The 16,044-nt window shown below is 40.0% G+C and overlaps 1 protein-coding gene across 3 annotated transcripts in view; it reads left to right on the top strand.

Annotated features, from left to right (window-relative positions):
- ALCAM (activated leukocyte cell adhesion molecule) overlaps window positions 1-16,044 on the top strand; it is a 136,944-nt gene that overhangs the window by 52,928 nt on the left and 67,972 nt on the right. The window lies entirely within an intron of this gene.

The following is a 16,044-nucleotide window of genomic DNA, read 5'->3' as shown; positions in this document are numbered from 1 at the left end:
TACTACTCCCATTGCCTCGTTGCTCAGTAGTAACTCTGACATTGATGTTGTGTTAGGACTCCATGGAGATATAACAGAGTCGTGCTTGCTATGCTGTCATGATATGAATGCTCTCTGTACTTTCCACGTGGTATCACTCTGGACCCAATCCCCGGACATGGATTCTTGTGTCATTTGCTTCATGGTATTTTAGCATAGCCTTTGTAACTACTTGGTTGTGATGTGCTTTTTATTTAGTAAAGGAGTAAATAAATCAAATGGTATATCCCGATACTAGTAAATTATGATGTTCAATAAAAATATGTTTATTATGGTACCACTGCAGCCAGAAAAATCTGTGTATATATTTTTGTCCAAAAAGACAAAAGCATTCAATGATTTTTTTTTTTGGTTATTGGCTAACCAGAAAAAAAAAAATTCTGATTAGCCAATAAAGGTATTGCTCTTCGAGTGCATCTCTATATGTAAAAGTATTGACATACTGTAGATTCTAGAATTAGCTTCCTTACCACATTAATTTGAGGTCTTGTCTTTTGTTGTGACCTGTCGCGTCAGGAGTTTCTAGCCCTTATTTATTCTGATATTCTCATTTGATAAGAGGCCTCATTTCTGAATAATGACTAAGAAAGTCTGTGTTTTTTGGACTGATCCGACTACAAATATGCAAATTGCCTCTTCAGAGAGAAAGAGGACTGGAACTCTAGTGCCACCAATTGGAAGTAGCAATCCTAGGTCATGTGTCAAGGCTCGTTTAAAGGTCGATATTGATTTTTATATTTGCTACTTCCAATAGATGGTACTAGAGTTCTAGTCTCTGAAGAGGCAATTTGCATATTTAATTTCCCAGAGGGGCATTGCAAGTCTTAAGTCTCCTCACATTGGCATGCCAGGCTTGGCATGTCACTCTCCACAAGGAGAAATGTTACCCCTTGGATCCCTACTACAAATGTAATATCAGAGGCCTCTCAGTGTACCTGAGCAGGAAGCCTGTGACTTTTCTGCTCTCAATCAATCTAAAGTTATTACACTCAATGTTCTATTAATATAATAATATGGGCGAGAACAATGACAGGTATGTGTCTATATGCGTTTTCATTGATGAGAATATAGTCCTTGTCCACCTGACAATGCTGCGCCTAGTCAGATCACAAGCAAGAAGTGTTGTCATGATTACCTGGAATTGGAGCTTCTGGTCTGGTATGTTAACAAGTCACATATTTTTCATAAAATCCTTCTGACATTCCCGGGGATGTACAACCTGCGTCCTTCCATGCCATTCTTTGTGAACCTCTCATCATCTGGACACAAAATGACTTGGCTGTGTGGTCACATGCAGCTTCCATGGCAGAGAGAGATGATGCACATCTCGGAGACAGAACAGGGCACTACGTACTATATGCCAAATATGACTCAGGTGGTCCAGTAGTGCATCATATTTCTACTGCATCTCTTGCGAGAGGGTCAGTATAATGTGTCCTTCAGGCCAGAAAAGGTCATACATTCTCCTTCTCTAAAGCCACAAGCATGAATTCCAGGCTAGGGCAACGTCCAAGCCACCAGTAGAGACCAGAGCGGTGTATGCTTCGCTTCCCTTCCCTTCATGTCAATGGGGAGTATGGAAAGTGCTTTCATGTTCCATAAATAATATACCCTAAGGATAGTCCAGAAACATTGAAATAAAGATGTCATGATTTGGATCTCAGCCTCCTAGCCATGTCTTGGCTTCCCATGGGATAGTAACATCAGAACGGTCATACAGCCACTTCCATCCATGGATAGAGATAACATGGCCACTTGGCTGAGCGGAGTAGTTTTTATGTGTATGATTATCGTCAATAAATATTCTCCTGTTTCTGTGCCTGCACAGTATCTTAAATCCAGAAAAAGCACGTGCGGTGTAATTGTGACAGCATTCTGCTTCCATTCGAACAGAAATGTGACTGTACTGCTGAATTAAGCGGGGAGAGAGTAATGAACCTGGGATTCGGCTGCTATTTGATTTGTCTGCGGCCGTGGAAGAGCGATGTGAGAAGAGCTTTACACAGCCTGAAATTGGATACAGCTGAAATGATTCAGCAGTGACTGACAAGCTTACTTCTGAGTCTTGATGTATGGACTAGGATGTCTGTCCTTGCTTTTTACGAGGAATGAAGTCGTTTAAGATGTCCGTAACCGAGAGTCAGCCTGATTATAGAAGGAAATCGTGTTTACAGTATGTTTTAATATAAAAACAGTGTAATGAGATCAGTTACAGCGGAGAATGATTGATGTCTCCAAAGGACCCCATGCCATCCAGAGAATCTGAGAAGCTAATATGTCAATCTTTAGACTTTTTTTTTTTTCTGAATTAAAAAAAGGAATATGAAAATGTGACCGCTATTGTTGCCAGAATTAACTAAATATTTAAGAATTTTTTAAAAAACTTTTTTTTTTTTCAGGAAAGATAGACATACCAAAGCTAGTGACACGTAGGTCCAGAATGCGACTTTTAAGATTTTATTTAGTAAATGTCATTCCTGATGTGGGGACAATAACATGCATTTATAGATACATTTCTTACCGCTATGAATGCTTTACTATTAGCATCTTCCAGCTGTGTATAAAGAAAGATGGTCTAGTGAGAATTAATCTTCTGACTTTTACATTATTTAATGTGCCGCAAGAAAGTGCACCCAATAAAAAGGTTAATATTTTATAACATTTTTTTTATTAAGATATTAAATATAAATTGAGGTTATCTGATTCACAAATCTCTGACAACTGGAAAATATCTACTCGCTAAATTCATATAAAATATGAAACCCATTAAAACAGGAAATAAATTACTATAAAGTTCCTTCAGGGTCAGAAGTATGATAACTAAAGGGGCATATAGTAATATATCACAACACCAATGTTATTAAATGGGGTGAAGACTCCCAATAGGCTAAGGCTACAGAGGGAAGTGTGGGATTTCTGTTACTCCATATGGAGGGAAAAGTTGTTTGCGACGGTCTGAGACATTACCAGTTCAGAGAAGAATAAAAGGTGATTGCTATTCAAGTCATATGTAGTTCACACGCAGGTGCGTGGAGCCTTACAGAAGGGCACAAAGTCATAGACACGGTCTTTAGCATATGGTGTCTTCTAAATTACGCAGATTTTTTCACCATAAAACCTCTGTAGTACTACAATAGCAAAGAGGATTGCAGCAATTTTATTTTCTTGCCAGCTTCATATGAAATATTCATGGGAAAAAAAAATCCATCTATAGTTGGAGTCTCAGCAAGGGATAAAGTCCCGCACACCTCTGCGTGCTGTATTATGCCTCCATACAATGGAGCCATAATGTTGTTTTTCAGCCTTTTAGTTTTAACTATTTTATACTCCCTATTAGATATAAGCTAAGCTATCATGGAAATATTCTTAAAGGTGTAGTGAAGACAACCGCTCTTTCTAGGGCCAGAATGGGGAGTAATTCTGTAGGATCGACTCCCACTCTGGTGGATTCAAGCCATCCTTGCATTGCCTGGATGATCACTCATTTCAGTAGCCATCATGTGATACTATGTTTCATATAATAGCCCAAATTCATTTAAAGAGAATTTGTCATCAAGATTTTATAATCAAAATTAATGACATGCATGTAGCGGCTCTTTAATGGTGAGTAAATCCTTGTCTTCCTTGTAGAAATCATTTTTTCCTGTTTTAGAGAAATCATAGTTGAAATTGTATTCTAATGAGCTGTAAGTGCAGCAGGCGGGCAATCACCTACAGCTCTCCTGCCTCTCGCCCTATTCCCTGCCCGCTCTGCGCATCCCTTGCAGCTATTCCCACGCTCCAAGCACCTGCTCCATGACTCAAGGTAAATGGATACTCTGATATTTTCCCTGCATAACTATTGCACAACAATGTTTTAGATTCATTGCCGGATCCTCAATTGATATCTATATGATTAATCTGCTACTGCACCGACCCGTTACATTGTGCTGTCTAAACTGGACCACAGGTTCACCATTTGGAGTCCCTATGATAGCTATGCATTCTAGTATTTGCACTTTATGCACGCAGTACTTTTTATACCTATTGTGTATACTGTCACCTGCGGAGTACAATTAGACCGGCATGCGGGCATACCCTTATTGGCTGGATTAACATATTTATAGGCTCCATTTGCCTGTCAATCACGGCTTATAAATACAGCAGCACTCTGTCTTAGCTGCCCAGAATTCTGGTGTATATCACTGATACCGGTGTTTTGTAGTGCTTTATGGTGAGCCATGTTCATACTACTAGGCCTATTAAAAATATTTCCATACATGGATTTCATGCAAGGGATATAGGTCTCTGTACAGGTGTTTTTTCCATCATACCCTGTCTTTTTTAGCTGTACTTCTCCCACTCATCACCCCTTGAGTATTTTTGTACTGTGTTAAGATTTTGTAATTTATATTCAATAAACTTTACTGGCATTTCTTGAATCTCTTGTTGGTGGTTGCCTGCTTTGACTAATTTTCCTATTTAGGACTTTCAGCAGTATTTGCAACTTTTTGAACTTTTTCTTTATTATTTTTTTCTTTTTTGTGGTCATCCTATTCCCTGCTCACTGCCTGCCTCCGGTCTCTGACTGACGGGTCACTCGTGTGTCAGCAACAGGCAGGCAGCGGGCAGGGAATAGGGAGAGAAGCAGAAGATCTGTAAGTGTAGCGCCTGCCCAATGCACTTGCAAATCACTGGAATACAATTTCAATTATGCATTTCTCTAAAACAGAGATTTCTACAAGGCAAGGATTTACTCGGCATTAAAGCACCTTTACACATGCATTTAGTCTGGGGTATAAAATCCCGATGACAGGTTCTCCTAAGGGTATGTGCACACGATCAGTGTTCGCTGCGGATTGGACTTGCGTGCAATCTGCAGTGGCCAGATGTTACAGCATAGTGGATGGGATTTATACAAATCACATGCCCACTATGCGTCTGTGGTACACCCGCGGAGACGGACATGCGGCACGTCTTCACAGACCGCAGCATGTCTATTTCTCTTGCGGAGATTCTGGTTGCCGCAAGAGAAATTCTACCACCACAATGTATAGGATGCGGTGGACGCTGGTGAATCACCTGCGTGCAGCGCTTTGGACGCAGCATCAGTATGCTGCGTTCAAAGCGCTGCCAAAAAAGGATAGTGTGCACATACCCTTAGGCGATGGTAGCACTATGTGTCACTGAACTATCTTAAACCTGGGAGGCAATGCTTGAAATGGTAATCAATTTAACAAATTTCTTGCTTTAAAGGGAACCTGTCTCCAGGTTTGTTCCATGTGAGATAAGGCCACAACCTTTCAGCCCTGATATACAGCATTCTAATATGCTGTATACAGTGCCTACAAGTAGTATTCAACCCCCTGCAGATTTAGCTGGTTGACACATGCGGAATTAACTTGGCATTGTGACATTTGTACTGTAGATCAGCCTGGAAGTGGGAAATGCACTGCAGCAAATTTTGTTGTTGTTTTTTTTTTTTTTTTTTTTAAAAACGTTAAAAGTTAATTCAGAGTGTCATTTATTATTCAACCCCTCAAACCACAAGAATTCTGTTTGGTCCCCCAAAAGTATTAAGAAGTAGTTCAGGCACCAAGAATAATGAGCTTCACATGTGTGGATTAAAGATCTCTTTTGCCAGCCTTTTCTGATTATTTAAGACCCTCCCCAAACTTGTGAACAGCACTCAGACATGGTCAACATGGGAAAGACAAAGGAGCATTCCAAGGCCATCAGAGACAAGATCGTGGAGGGTCACAAGGCTGGCAAGGGGTACAAAACCCTTTCCAAGGAGTTGGGCCTACCTGTCTCCACTGTTGGGAGCATCATCCGTAAGTGGAAGGCTTATGGAACTACTGTTAGCCTTCCATGGCCAGGACAGCCTTTGAAAGTGTCCTCCCGTGCCGAGGCCAGGCTTGTCCGAAGAGTCAAGGCTAACCCAAGGACAACAAGGAAGGAGCTCCGGGAAGATCTCATGGCAGTGGCGACATTGGTTTCAGTCAATACCATAAGTAACGTACTCCACCGCAATGGTCTCCGTTCCAGACGAGCCCATAAGGTACCTTTACTTTCAAAGCGTCATGTCAAGGCTCGTCTACAGTTTGCTCATGATCACTTGGAGGACTCTGAGACAGACTGGTTCAAGGTTCTATGGTCTGATGAGACCAAGATCGAGATCTTTGGTGCCAACCACACACGTGACGTTTGGAGACTGGATGGCACTGCATACGACCCCAAGAATACCATCCCTACAGTCAAGCATGGTGGTGGCAGCATCATGCTGTGGGGCTGTTTCTCAGCCAAGGGGCCTGGCCATCTGGTCCGCATCCATGGGAAGATGGATAGCACGGCCTACCTGGAGATTTTGGCCAAGAACCTCCGCTCCTCCATCAAGGATCTTAAGATGGGTCGTAATTTCATCTTCCAACAAGACAACGACCCAAAGCACACAGCCAAGAAAACCAAGGCCTGGTTCAAGAGGGAAAAAGTCAAGGTGTTGGAGTGGCCTAGTCAGTCTCCTGACCTTAACCCAATTGAAAACTTGTGGAAGGAGCTCAAGAATAAAGTCCACATGAGACACCCAAAGAACCTAGATAACTTGGAGAAGATCTGCATGGAGGAGTGGGCCAAGATAACTCCACAGACCTGTGCCGGCCTGATCAGGTCTTATAAAAGACGATTATTAGCTGTAATTGCAAACAAGGGTTATTCCACAAAATATTAAACATAGGGGTTGTATAATAATTGACCCACACTTTTATGTTTAAAATTTAATAAAATTCAACTGAGCAACATAACTTTTTGGTTTGTAAGATTTATGCTTCTGTTCATAAAACCTACTCTCGTTTGCAGTTTGAAGGCTCTAACTTATTTGCATCTTATCAAACCAGCTAAATCTGCAGGGGGTTGAATACTACTTGTAGGCACTGTATATGCCCCCAATCCCACCTGCAAGACAAGATAAAGACCTTTTATTCATACTCTCCTACGGAGCAGTCAGATTTGATGAGAGTTGTTGTCTTGGTCCGGGGCCTCCTCTTTTCTTGCGATGCTGTCGTCCTTCTGTGCTACTTGTGGATTACTCGTCCTACATCATCCACACAGTGTCCGCAGCTTTGCAGTCCTGTTCGTCAAGGGTCTTTGACCTTTCCTGGCGCATGCGCACTGCAATATTTTGTTCTGCCCTCAACAGGGCAAAGAGAAGTACGCCTGCACAGGAGTGCGATGCTGGGAACACTGTGTGGATGACGTAGGTTGTGTAATCCACACAAAGCACAGAAGGAGGACAGCATCACAAGAAGAGCGGAGGCGCTGGATCAAGACAGCAACTCCCATCAGACCCGACCACCCCGTAGGTGAGTATTATAAAAGGTCTTTTTGTTGTCTTGCAGGTGGGATTGGGGACATATACACTGCATATTAGAATGTTGTATATCTAGGCTGAAAGGTGGTGGTCTTATCTCACATGGGACAACCCTGGAGACAGGTTCCCTTTAATTTTTTTTCGCAAGCCATACTACAAAAGTTCATAAGTGCTCGAAAAAGTGCAAAATATAACATCCATATATTTACCCACAAGATGCCAGGACATATTGCTGTCATGCAAATCTTTGTATAAATCCATAGCCTATGCAAAGGATCTAGCGTACAAAAACACACCTGGGCATTTCATGGACATAAAGGCTCATTCAGATGTCCGATTTTTCCACGTTCAAGGAAAGTGTACAGATTATTCTGATCAGAGTTTGATCTGATTGTGGTACAAGTGTCATCCAATTTTCTCGTACTTGGAGAAATGTAAAAAAGTTCTCCACCTTCTCCTTTCTGACAGTCCGTGAAAATCGAACCACACTGATGTCAACTGAATGCAGTCCCGATTTTTTTTTTTCTTTCACAGACCCATTGACTTGCATAGCTGATTTTGATCTGACCCTCGGGACAAAATCACTGAACATGTCTCCGTGATTTTCTGCAGACCTCTCGGTCCGAGAAAAAAAATTGTACATGGGAATGGCCCCCATAGACTATCACAGGTATAAGTGCTATACGTGAAAATTACGGCTAGTACTCGTACTCAAAAATTGGACATGTGAAAGAGCCCCAAGAAAGTGGTGTACCCCCAAAACGCTATTTATTTATCATTGTGCCATTATATAACATTTATATACTGAACATCATTATTTAGAATGTTTAATAATGAGTATATTAGGAATGGCAGAGTATTAGAAGACGTACTAGTATTAGTTCTGACCTTCCCACCGTCTGTCAGACAGGTTTCATTCAGTTAGTAAGTGGCATCCAGCTCACTTGTAGTATAATGCCAGGGGTGCTACCTACCTCCCATTTTTCACCTCCCATTTCCCCTAGAACAGTACTTTTTTCATCTATATTGGTATTATAGTTATGCTTGCAAATTAGAAAAAAAATCTGAGGGATTTTTTCTTTCATTAAGCTAAGGACCAGAAACAATTATTTGATAACCAACCTGAGGAAATTAGATAAAACCAATTGGCAGGCTTATAAATGGTATGAAATTATTCTTCAGAACAAACAGGAACATGACTAAATTGATAGATGACTGTACCAGTCCATTATGCTTTGTTAGTCACTTCTGATTTATTGTTTCATGAGCAAAACTTTTCATCAGCGCCTGAGCTTTCTTTTCAGCATTTCAGTCTGTTCTGCAAAGCACTTGTTAAAAGGGGCTAATATTGGGGCAGGAGGGCGAATTTACTGATAATGCATACGTTTGTAAGCGGCAGTAAAAAATATTAATGTGGACCTGTAATGTTACAGGCTTTTTCTATTAAAAGAATCAGTAATCAGGTATTTTCTGTGACAGGTAATGTTGGATAATAAAGATGTTGCCCAACTTTTTTTTTTTTAAATTATTTTAAATCTGCTGCGAATGTAATGAAAGACTGTACTCTTCTTACTGTTTCGCTGACTCTCTGATGATGCTCTATGTTTCTGCTTACAGAGTGCCTGCACATTATCTCTGTAGCCAATCTGATGCAGCATTGGTCAGATGCAATTTTACTGGCATTATGCCTCCCATTATTCAGTGATGATGCCAGTAGTGCAGCCCAAGACCGCTGCAACTCAGCTTCCTTTCTTGTGGTCAAGAATGGCCACTGCAGTGCACAGAGCTTTGGTGTTCTGGTGTAACAGGCCAGAGTATACCCCGAGTCCAGACTATATCCTGGGTTAAAGCGACCTAGGCCCTTTCATACCTCCTCACGCCAGATTATACCCCCTTTGATATCAGCAGTGTTGAGTGATAGATGCAAGAATTACTTAATTTTTCAACATCTTAATGAGGTTTCAGGTTTGTCAGGTAAGTTATATGAGAAGATAATGGACTTAAATCTTAACGTTCTAAACACATAGACTTTTATTACTTGAACCAGCAAAGCTTCAATCAATATTAGACTTCCACAAAGATATCATGAGGTGAAGAATCCTACGGCACCTCTCAGTAGTTACAGCACAGAGGTAGAACATTATAATGCAATTGTAAAGTAATATTCAACTAATTTGACCATGAAATAAAAAGTCATAGCGTCCTGAAACTTCATAAAATAGAAAATAAAAGGGTTTATTGCAGCCTGGAGGGGTAAAAAATGGCATCTAAAATCTATCTCATTTACAAGGGCTCAAAAAATAGAAAATAGAGGGGTATATTGTAGCCTGGACAGATATAATTTGGCCTAGGCTATTTTATACTCCCGGGTATAGTTTGGCCTAGGACAGTTTATCCCCCGGTTGGGTATATTGTAGTCTGGAGGGGTATAGTTTGGCCTCGGCCATTTTATACCCTCGGGTATAGTTTGGCCTATGACTGTTTATCCCCTGAAGGGGTATATTGTAGCCTGGAGTGATATAGTTTGGCCTAGGCTATTTTATACTCCCGGGTATAGTTTGGCCTAGGACAGTTTATCCCCCGGTTGGGTATATTGTAGTCTGGAGGGGTATAGTTTGGCCTCGGCCATTTTATACCCTCGGGTATAGTTTGGCCTATGACTGTTTATCCCCTGAAGGGGTATATTGTAGCCTGGAATGATATAGTTTGGCCTAGGCTATTTTATACTCCCGCGTATAGTTTGGCCTAGGACAGTTTTTCCCCCGGGCCGGTATATTGTAGCCTCGAGGGGTATAGTTTGGCTTAGGGTATTTTATACCCCGGGTATAGTTTGGCCTAGGACAGTTTATCCCTTGAGGTATACTCTGGCCTGGGCCAAACTATACCCGGGTTTAATCTGGATGGTGGTTAATTTGGCCTGTTACATCGGCTATGGGCATGATGTACTTTCTACAGTTATGGCACAAGGTATCGGCAGATCAGTGGGAGTGCTGAGTATAAGACCCCTATGATCTAATATTTATAACCTATCCTAACATGTTATTTTAGATAAGTAATCATGGCAGAAAAATTATGAAAAAAAAACACTATTCTTTAGGGTCAGTATCTTGAGATAACTTTTCACCGGACAGCTCCTTTAAATCATTTATCACCTATCCAATGGATGGATGCTAACATTGATTAGTGGTAGTCTGGAAACCAAACTGATAGGCAGAACAGGCACTTTCATCCCTGTTAGTATTGAGTAATAGTGTGCACGACTGCCCCACCAGTCATTCTCTATGGGACAGCCATACGCTGTGTTCTGCTTTTTCTGGCAGTCCCACAGGATATGACTAGAGCGGCAGTCCGGCATGCACACCATGCTGTGGATAAGGATTACTTCTTTTTAACGCACAACCCCTTTTAAAGCTCTTTTAACATCATATCTATGGACCCTGTATCATGAATACCCCATTACATTTACGTTTGGCGGATAACCTATAGATTTTTTTACTAGATACAGTTGCGTGGAGAAGTGTAGTCTAATATGTTTCCTTCTGTTATCATGGTCCCATACTTATATTAGAGTAGATAAGTGACAGTGTTACTTGCTTGTATAATGTCTTAGTGTGTAGTATTGTATCCTGCCTGGTGCTATAGTACCCTTGATGGCGCATCCAACCTTTACACTAAATACTATTGCTGTTGGCTTTGATCGCAGGCTTATAGTTACCACATTAAACACATGGAGCAGTACAATTTCTAATATCCGCTAGTTTTCGTGATACATGAAACACCTTTGTGACTGAAAAGCTGCTGAGCTATTGTGATGTACTGGCCCTTTTATGTGAAATAATTGTTGGAACATTATAGCAGAGATCAATGAAATGTGAGATGTTACAAGCAGATATGCTGTCATTCAGTCTATTGTTTCTCTGAGCTAACTCTCCTACCCCCATTTCCTTGTATCTTATATTGTTTCTCTGATGTTACTACTTTCTTGTATTTGTCAAAGGGCAAATTTGTGGCACTGTTAAAAATTAGACAATTCTTTCTTTAAAAAAGAATACCCTTTCAAGTAGAACACTTTAGCCCATTTTGTCTCGCTCAGCAAAAGAATTCAATATTCCTCAAAAGTAATTCTACATCTAGCTGCTAATAAGACAAGCACTTTCTACATGGTATGTCTATATGCCATGCTAACGTAGCTACAAGACTGAAGATTGCAGAATATCGGGAACAACCTCAGAGCTCATTCACACACCAGTGATTTTTCTTGTACGCAGAAAACCTTCTGGCTTTTATCAGTGTTTCGGATCTGATTTTCATCAGTGTTTGGTCAGTGTTTACCATTAGGGTTTCCTTAGTTTCTCTCTTACGTAAAAAAAAAACTGATGGAGGTTTCTCAAGCTTGTCCTATCGGTTATTGAAAAACATACAGCACACAGATGGTGGCATCCAAGTACTGTCCGATTTTTTTCATAGACTTGCATTCGTGAGTTTGATCCATGATTCATCAAAATTGGAAGTGTCTGTGTTCTGGTGCGGACAAGTTGGTCCTCAAAAATACAAGAACGTGTCCACAGCCCATTTTACTGTAATAGGTATGGGTTCTATCTGTGAAAAAAAAAAAAAGGTTAAAACTCGTACAGGAAAAACTGACATCTGAATGAGCCCTAAGACTAAACATCTTGCTGAGATCATAAAGAAAATTCATAATTGCCAAAAAAAAAAAAAATATTGCATTTATCACTTACAAATTGACTCATTTCATCCTAATTGGAAGGTGTCTAAAGTCTCCTTATAGTAATATCTCATCCTTCTTGTGTGTAGCTACATATATTTTATTACCCTTTACTACAAGCTAGAAAGTCTCCTTTTATTTTACTTGATTTTCATCTTTTGTGCTTCTATGATTGAAAACAATAGTAATGTTATAAAAAAAGAGTATCTATTCAGGGTCTAGTCTTTTTTAGTAAAAAGGAATGTTTGATTAAGCGTGGCCAACTTCCCATAGGTTGCTGATATTACATATGTTTTCAGCAGTTCCTATATTTTAGCCATTAGATCAGGGGTGGGGAATCTTTTATCTGCCAAGGCCCATTAGGGTACTTATATCAACCTTGGGGGGCAGTACAAATCACGCACTGGTGTCAGGACGAAATCTTTCATTGCACACACCTCAACGTTCAGTAGTGAACACTGCGCGTGCTCACAGTACTACAGTTCAAGTACTACGGTACCTGGGAATCTGGATAAGAGGTCATCGAGGGCCGTAAACGGCCTGCAGGCCTGAGGTTCCCCATCCCTGCTTTAGATGAATACCATTATATTTTTGTAGGAAGGTACAATTGGAACTTGTAAGGCTGCTTTCCCACGATGAGCTTTTGGTGTGTTTTTCACACTGCGTATGTTTGCTGTGCCAAAAATGCAGTGTCTTACAGTTCAACCAAAGTGGGTCGGATTTATAAAAATCTCATACCTTCTGTGCTTTTCATGTACTGAGCGTGAACTGACCAGAGGTGCGTGTTTCAAATCCGCAACATGTCAATTTCTGTTGCAGGTACGTTGAGTTTTCTGTGCGGATTTTCCCCATAGACTTTCATTAGATGCCGAAAATCTGCACGAAAAAAAAACGCACATGCGTTTTTAGTGCTTTTTTTGCGGCGGAAATGCATCAGAAATACATGTAATCCACACCTAAGTATATCAATAACGTTTTGTCAAAGCCAAATACCAGGAAGTATCAAAAACAAAGCAACTTTATTTAAAACATAATACACCAAAAAGAGAAAAAAAAAACTGTGTCAAAAACGCATGTCAAAAAAAACACACAAAAATGCAATGAAAAACCGCAAGTAACCTAATTCTGCAGTGTCAAAAGCTCATTGTGGGAACATAACCTAATGGTTCTTGCAATCTAATGTTTATCTGGTTATTTATGAGGTAATAAACATATAAATATATACATCCCAGGTCCTCTTTCTGTAGTTTCCCATAAAAAAAAGCTGCGAAAAACAATGCCAGGAAGACCTGACATTGTTCCACAGTGTGCGCCATATTTATACTGAGAAATATAGCAAATCCTGCACTACTACTGAGAGGTTGGAGTGTCACTTTTCATCATTCTTAGTAAATGCCGCTCAGTATGTGAAATGTTATCTGAGTTGAACTTTATGGTTACATAAAGATTTATCCCCAGTTAGACAATCAGTCTTTTAAGATTTTATGGACTACGTTTTTTAATTGCCCAATTTTTTACAATGATGAAATTATATTGAAGCTCTACATTTGTTCTTAATAATTTAAAGGAAATGCATCATCACAAATTATTTAAAAATGTTTGGGTGATATCCTCATGAATTTGGTGGATATATAATATTAATGTATTTTTTGTGTCAATTTCCATACCACTATATTTATTTAAAAAGAATCCTGAAATGGTTTTCGTTTTACATACATTTCCAGATGTTATCTCACAATGCTGTCCACTCTCGCCATTCCCTCACACTGACTGCCATGAGATGAAATCTGGAAGTGTTTGTAATGATACACAACTCTGCTCTGCTCTAGCTGCAGAGATCAGTGAGTTGAGGAGAGGTGGGCGTGTTCTTTTTTTTTTTTTTTCCCATGCATGTTGTTGCCTGCTTATGATTGGACAACTTCATGTGGAGTAAGAAGTAAATACATTATCTCCTAACATCTCCGTAATGGAGAAGTGAAATAAACAAGCTACATTTTATTCAGCTCTGCAGCTACCATCTCTTGATATGATCAGTTTACCATGCTCAAATTGATGAAAGGTTCTCCTTCATTCCAAGGCTATGAAGCTGACTTGTGTCACGGCAATCCCAGCAGTCAGACCTCCATCAATCAGACACTTGCCATCTATCTGTAGTTAACCTCTCTACTTTTCTTGTTACATTTACAGATAGAGGTTATATAGCAGTTTGCTGTATGTTGCAGAATCTTACCTTCTAACTCCGAGCCCCCTGCTGCTATCTTATCTTCAGGAGCTTGTGCTTCACGTGTATTTTATATGTTACTTGGAATAAACTAGCAATTCAATAACGAACACCTAATATAGACTAGGGTATCAAATTGTTTTTGTGATTCTTAAAGCACATAAACGATCTGAATAAAATTGTGTGTGTTTTTAAGTCAACATTTATTTCACACATCCAAAAATACGATTAATCCCTTTTTAAAGATTAGGTTAGAACCCCTTACCGAAATATGACATGCAGTGACATCATATGCCTGCTCCTTGATTTTGATTCCCGAGTCCGCATCTTTCCTGACAGATGATGGCTGTGATATTCAGCCATTATCTGCGTCTAAACAGCCGACCGATGAGCGGCTTCATACGTGGTTGTTAACCTGTTAAATGCTGTTGTCAGCAATCGCAGACAGCTGTATTTACAGCGCACTGTAAAGGGGACGCGTCATTCCATGCGCCCATTGGTGCCCTTGGACGCGATCACAGGGCAACAATGGGTTGATTTGACTGCCGGGGGGGGGTCTTCTGAAGACCCCTGTGCCTGTAATAACGGTTCTCCTGTTCATAGAAGACCGTGATGTTTGCTATATACAGCAGTACTGTGGTTTTGCTGTACATAGCACAAGCAATTGAGTGATCGCAGGTTCAAGGACTAACAAATACAGTGAAAAGTTAAAAAATGTTTTTAAAAATCTAGAAGTTAAAATCACCCCCTTTTTTGTCCTATTAAAAATAAATTAATAAAAAAAATGAAAAATACAGATATGTGGTATCGTTATGTCCGTAAAATTCTGATCTATAAAAATATAAAATTATTCCAATGGGTGAATAGCGTAATGAGAAAAAAAATTTGAATGCCAGATTTCCATTTTGTTTTGGCTGCTGCAACACTGCATTATTATGCAATAGGAGGCAATCAAAACATCGTATCTACCCCAAAGTGGTACTAATAAATGTCAGCTCAGGGTGCAAAGAAATAGTCCCTCACACAGCCCCATCAACTAAAACTTGAAAACGTTATGGGTCTCAGAAAATGTCGACACAAGTAATTTTTTCTCACCACTTAAATAACAAGAAACTATTCACATTTGGTATCTTCATAATTGTACTGACATGTAGAATCAGATTTCCAGGTCATTTTCCTTATAGTGAACATGTTAAATAAAAAACCCAAAACACAATGGTGGAATTGCACTTTTTTTTTTGCACTTTCGCCACACTTGGAATTTTTTTTTCCCTGCTTTCCAGTACATGATATGATAAAATGAATGGAGTCATTCAAAAGGAAAACTCATCCTGCGAAAAACAAGCCCTTATACGGCTATATCGATGGAAAAATAAAAAAGTTATGGCTTTTAGAAGAAAGGGAGGAAAAAAAATACAAAAATGTAAAATTTTGCCGTGTCAGGAAGGGGTTAATGAAATAGGGAAGAGAAGACACAAGAGTCGCCAGGACCTAAGTGATTATGTCCAATTCTTCAGTGTCTAGTAAGACTTGGGATTGGATGCTGTGATCAGGTGACTGGAACAGCGCATCATAACAGATCCTTTCCAGAGATCTTACCACTGCAGCCAATCACCGGCCTTAGTGGTCAGGTGAACAAAGAAAGGGACGACATCGCTTCCAGTCCCAACACAGACCAAGGGGAATGAGAGTTCAGCATACCTCAGGTGGCTT

This window comes from Phyllobates terribilis, unplaced genomic scaffold (genome assembly GCF_046119375.1).
Source record: "Phyllobates terribilis strain yellow unplaced genomic scaffold, ASM4611937v1 Scaffold_2__4_contigs__length_985480577, whole genome shotgun sequence".
NCBI classification, from domain to species: Eukaryota; Metazoa; Chordata; class Amphibia; order Anura; family Dendrobatidae; genus Phyllobates; species Phyllobates terribilis.
The sequence above is the reverse complement of the archived record's forward strand: the minus strand, read 5'-3'. Positions and strand labels throughout refer to the sequence as shown.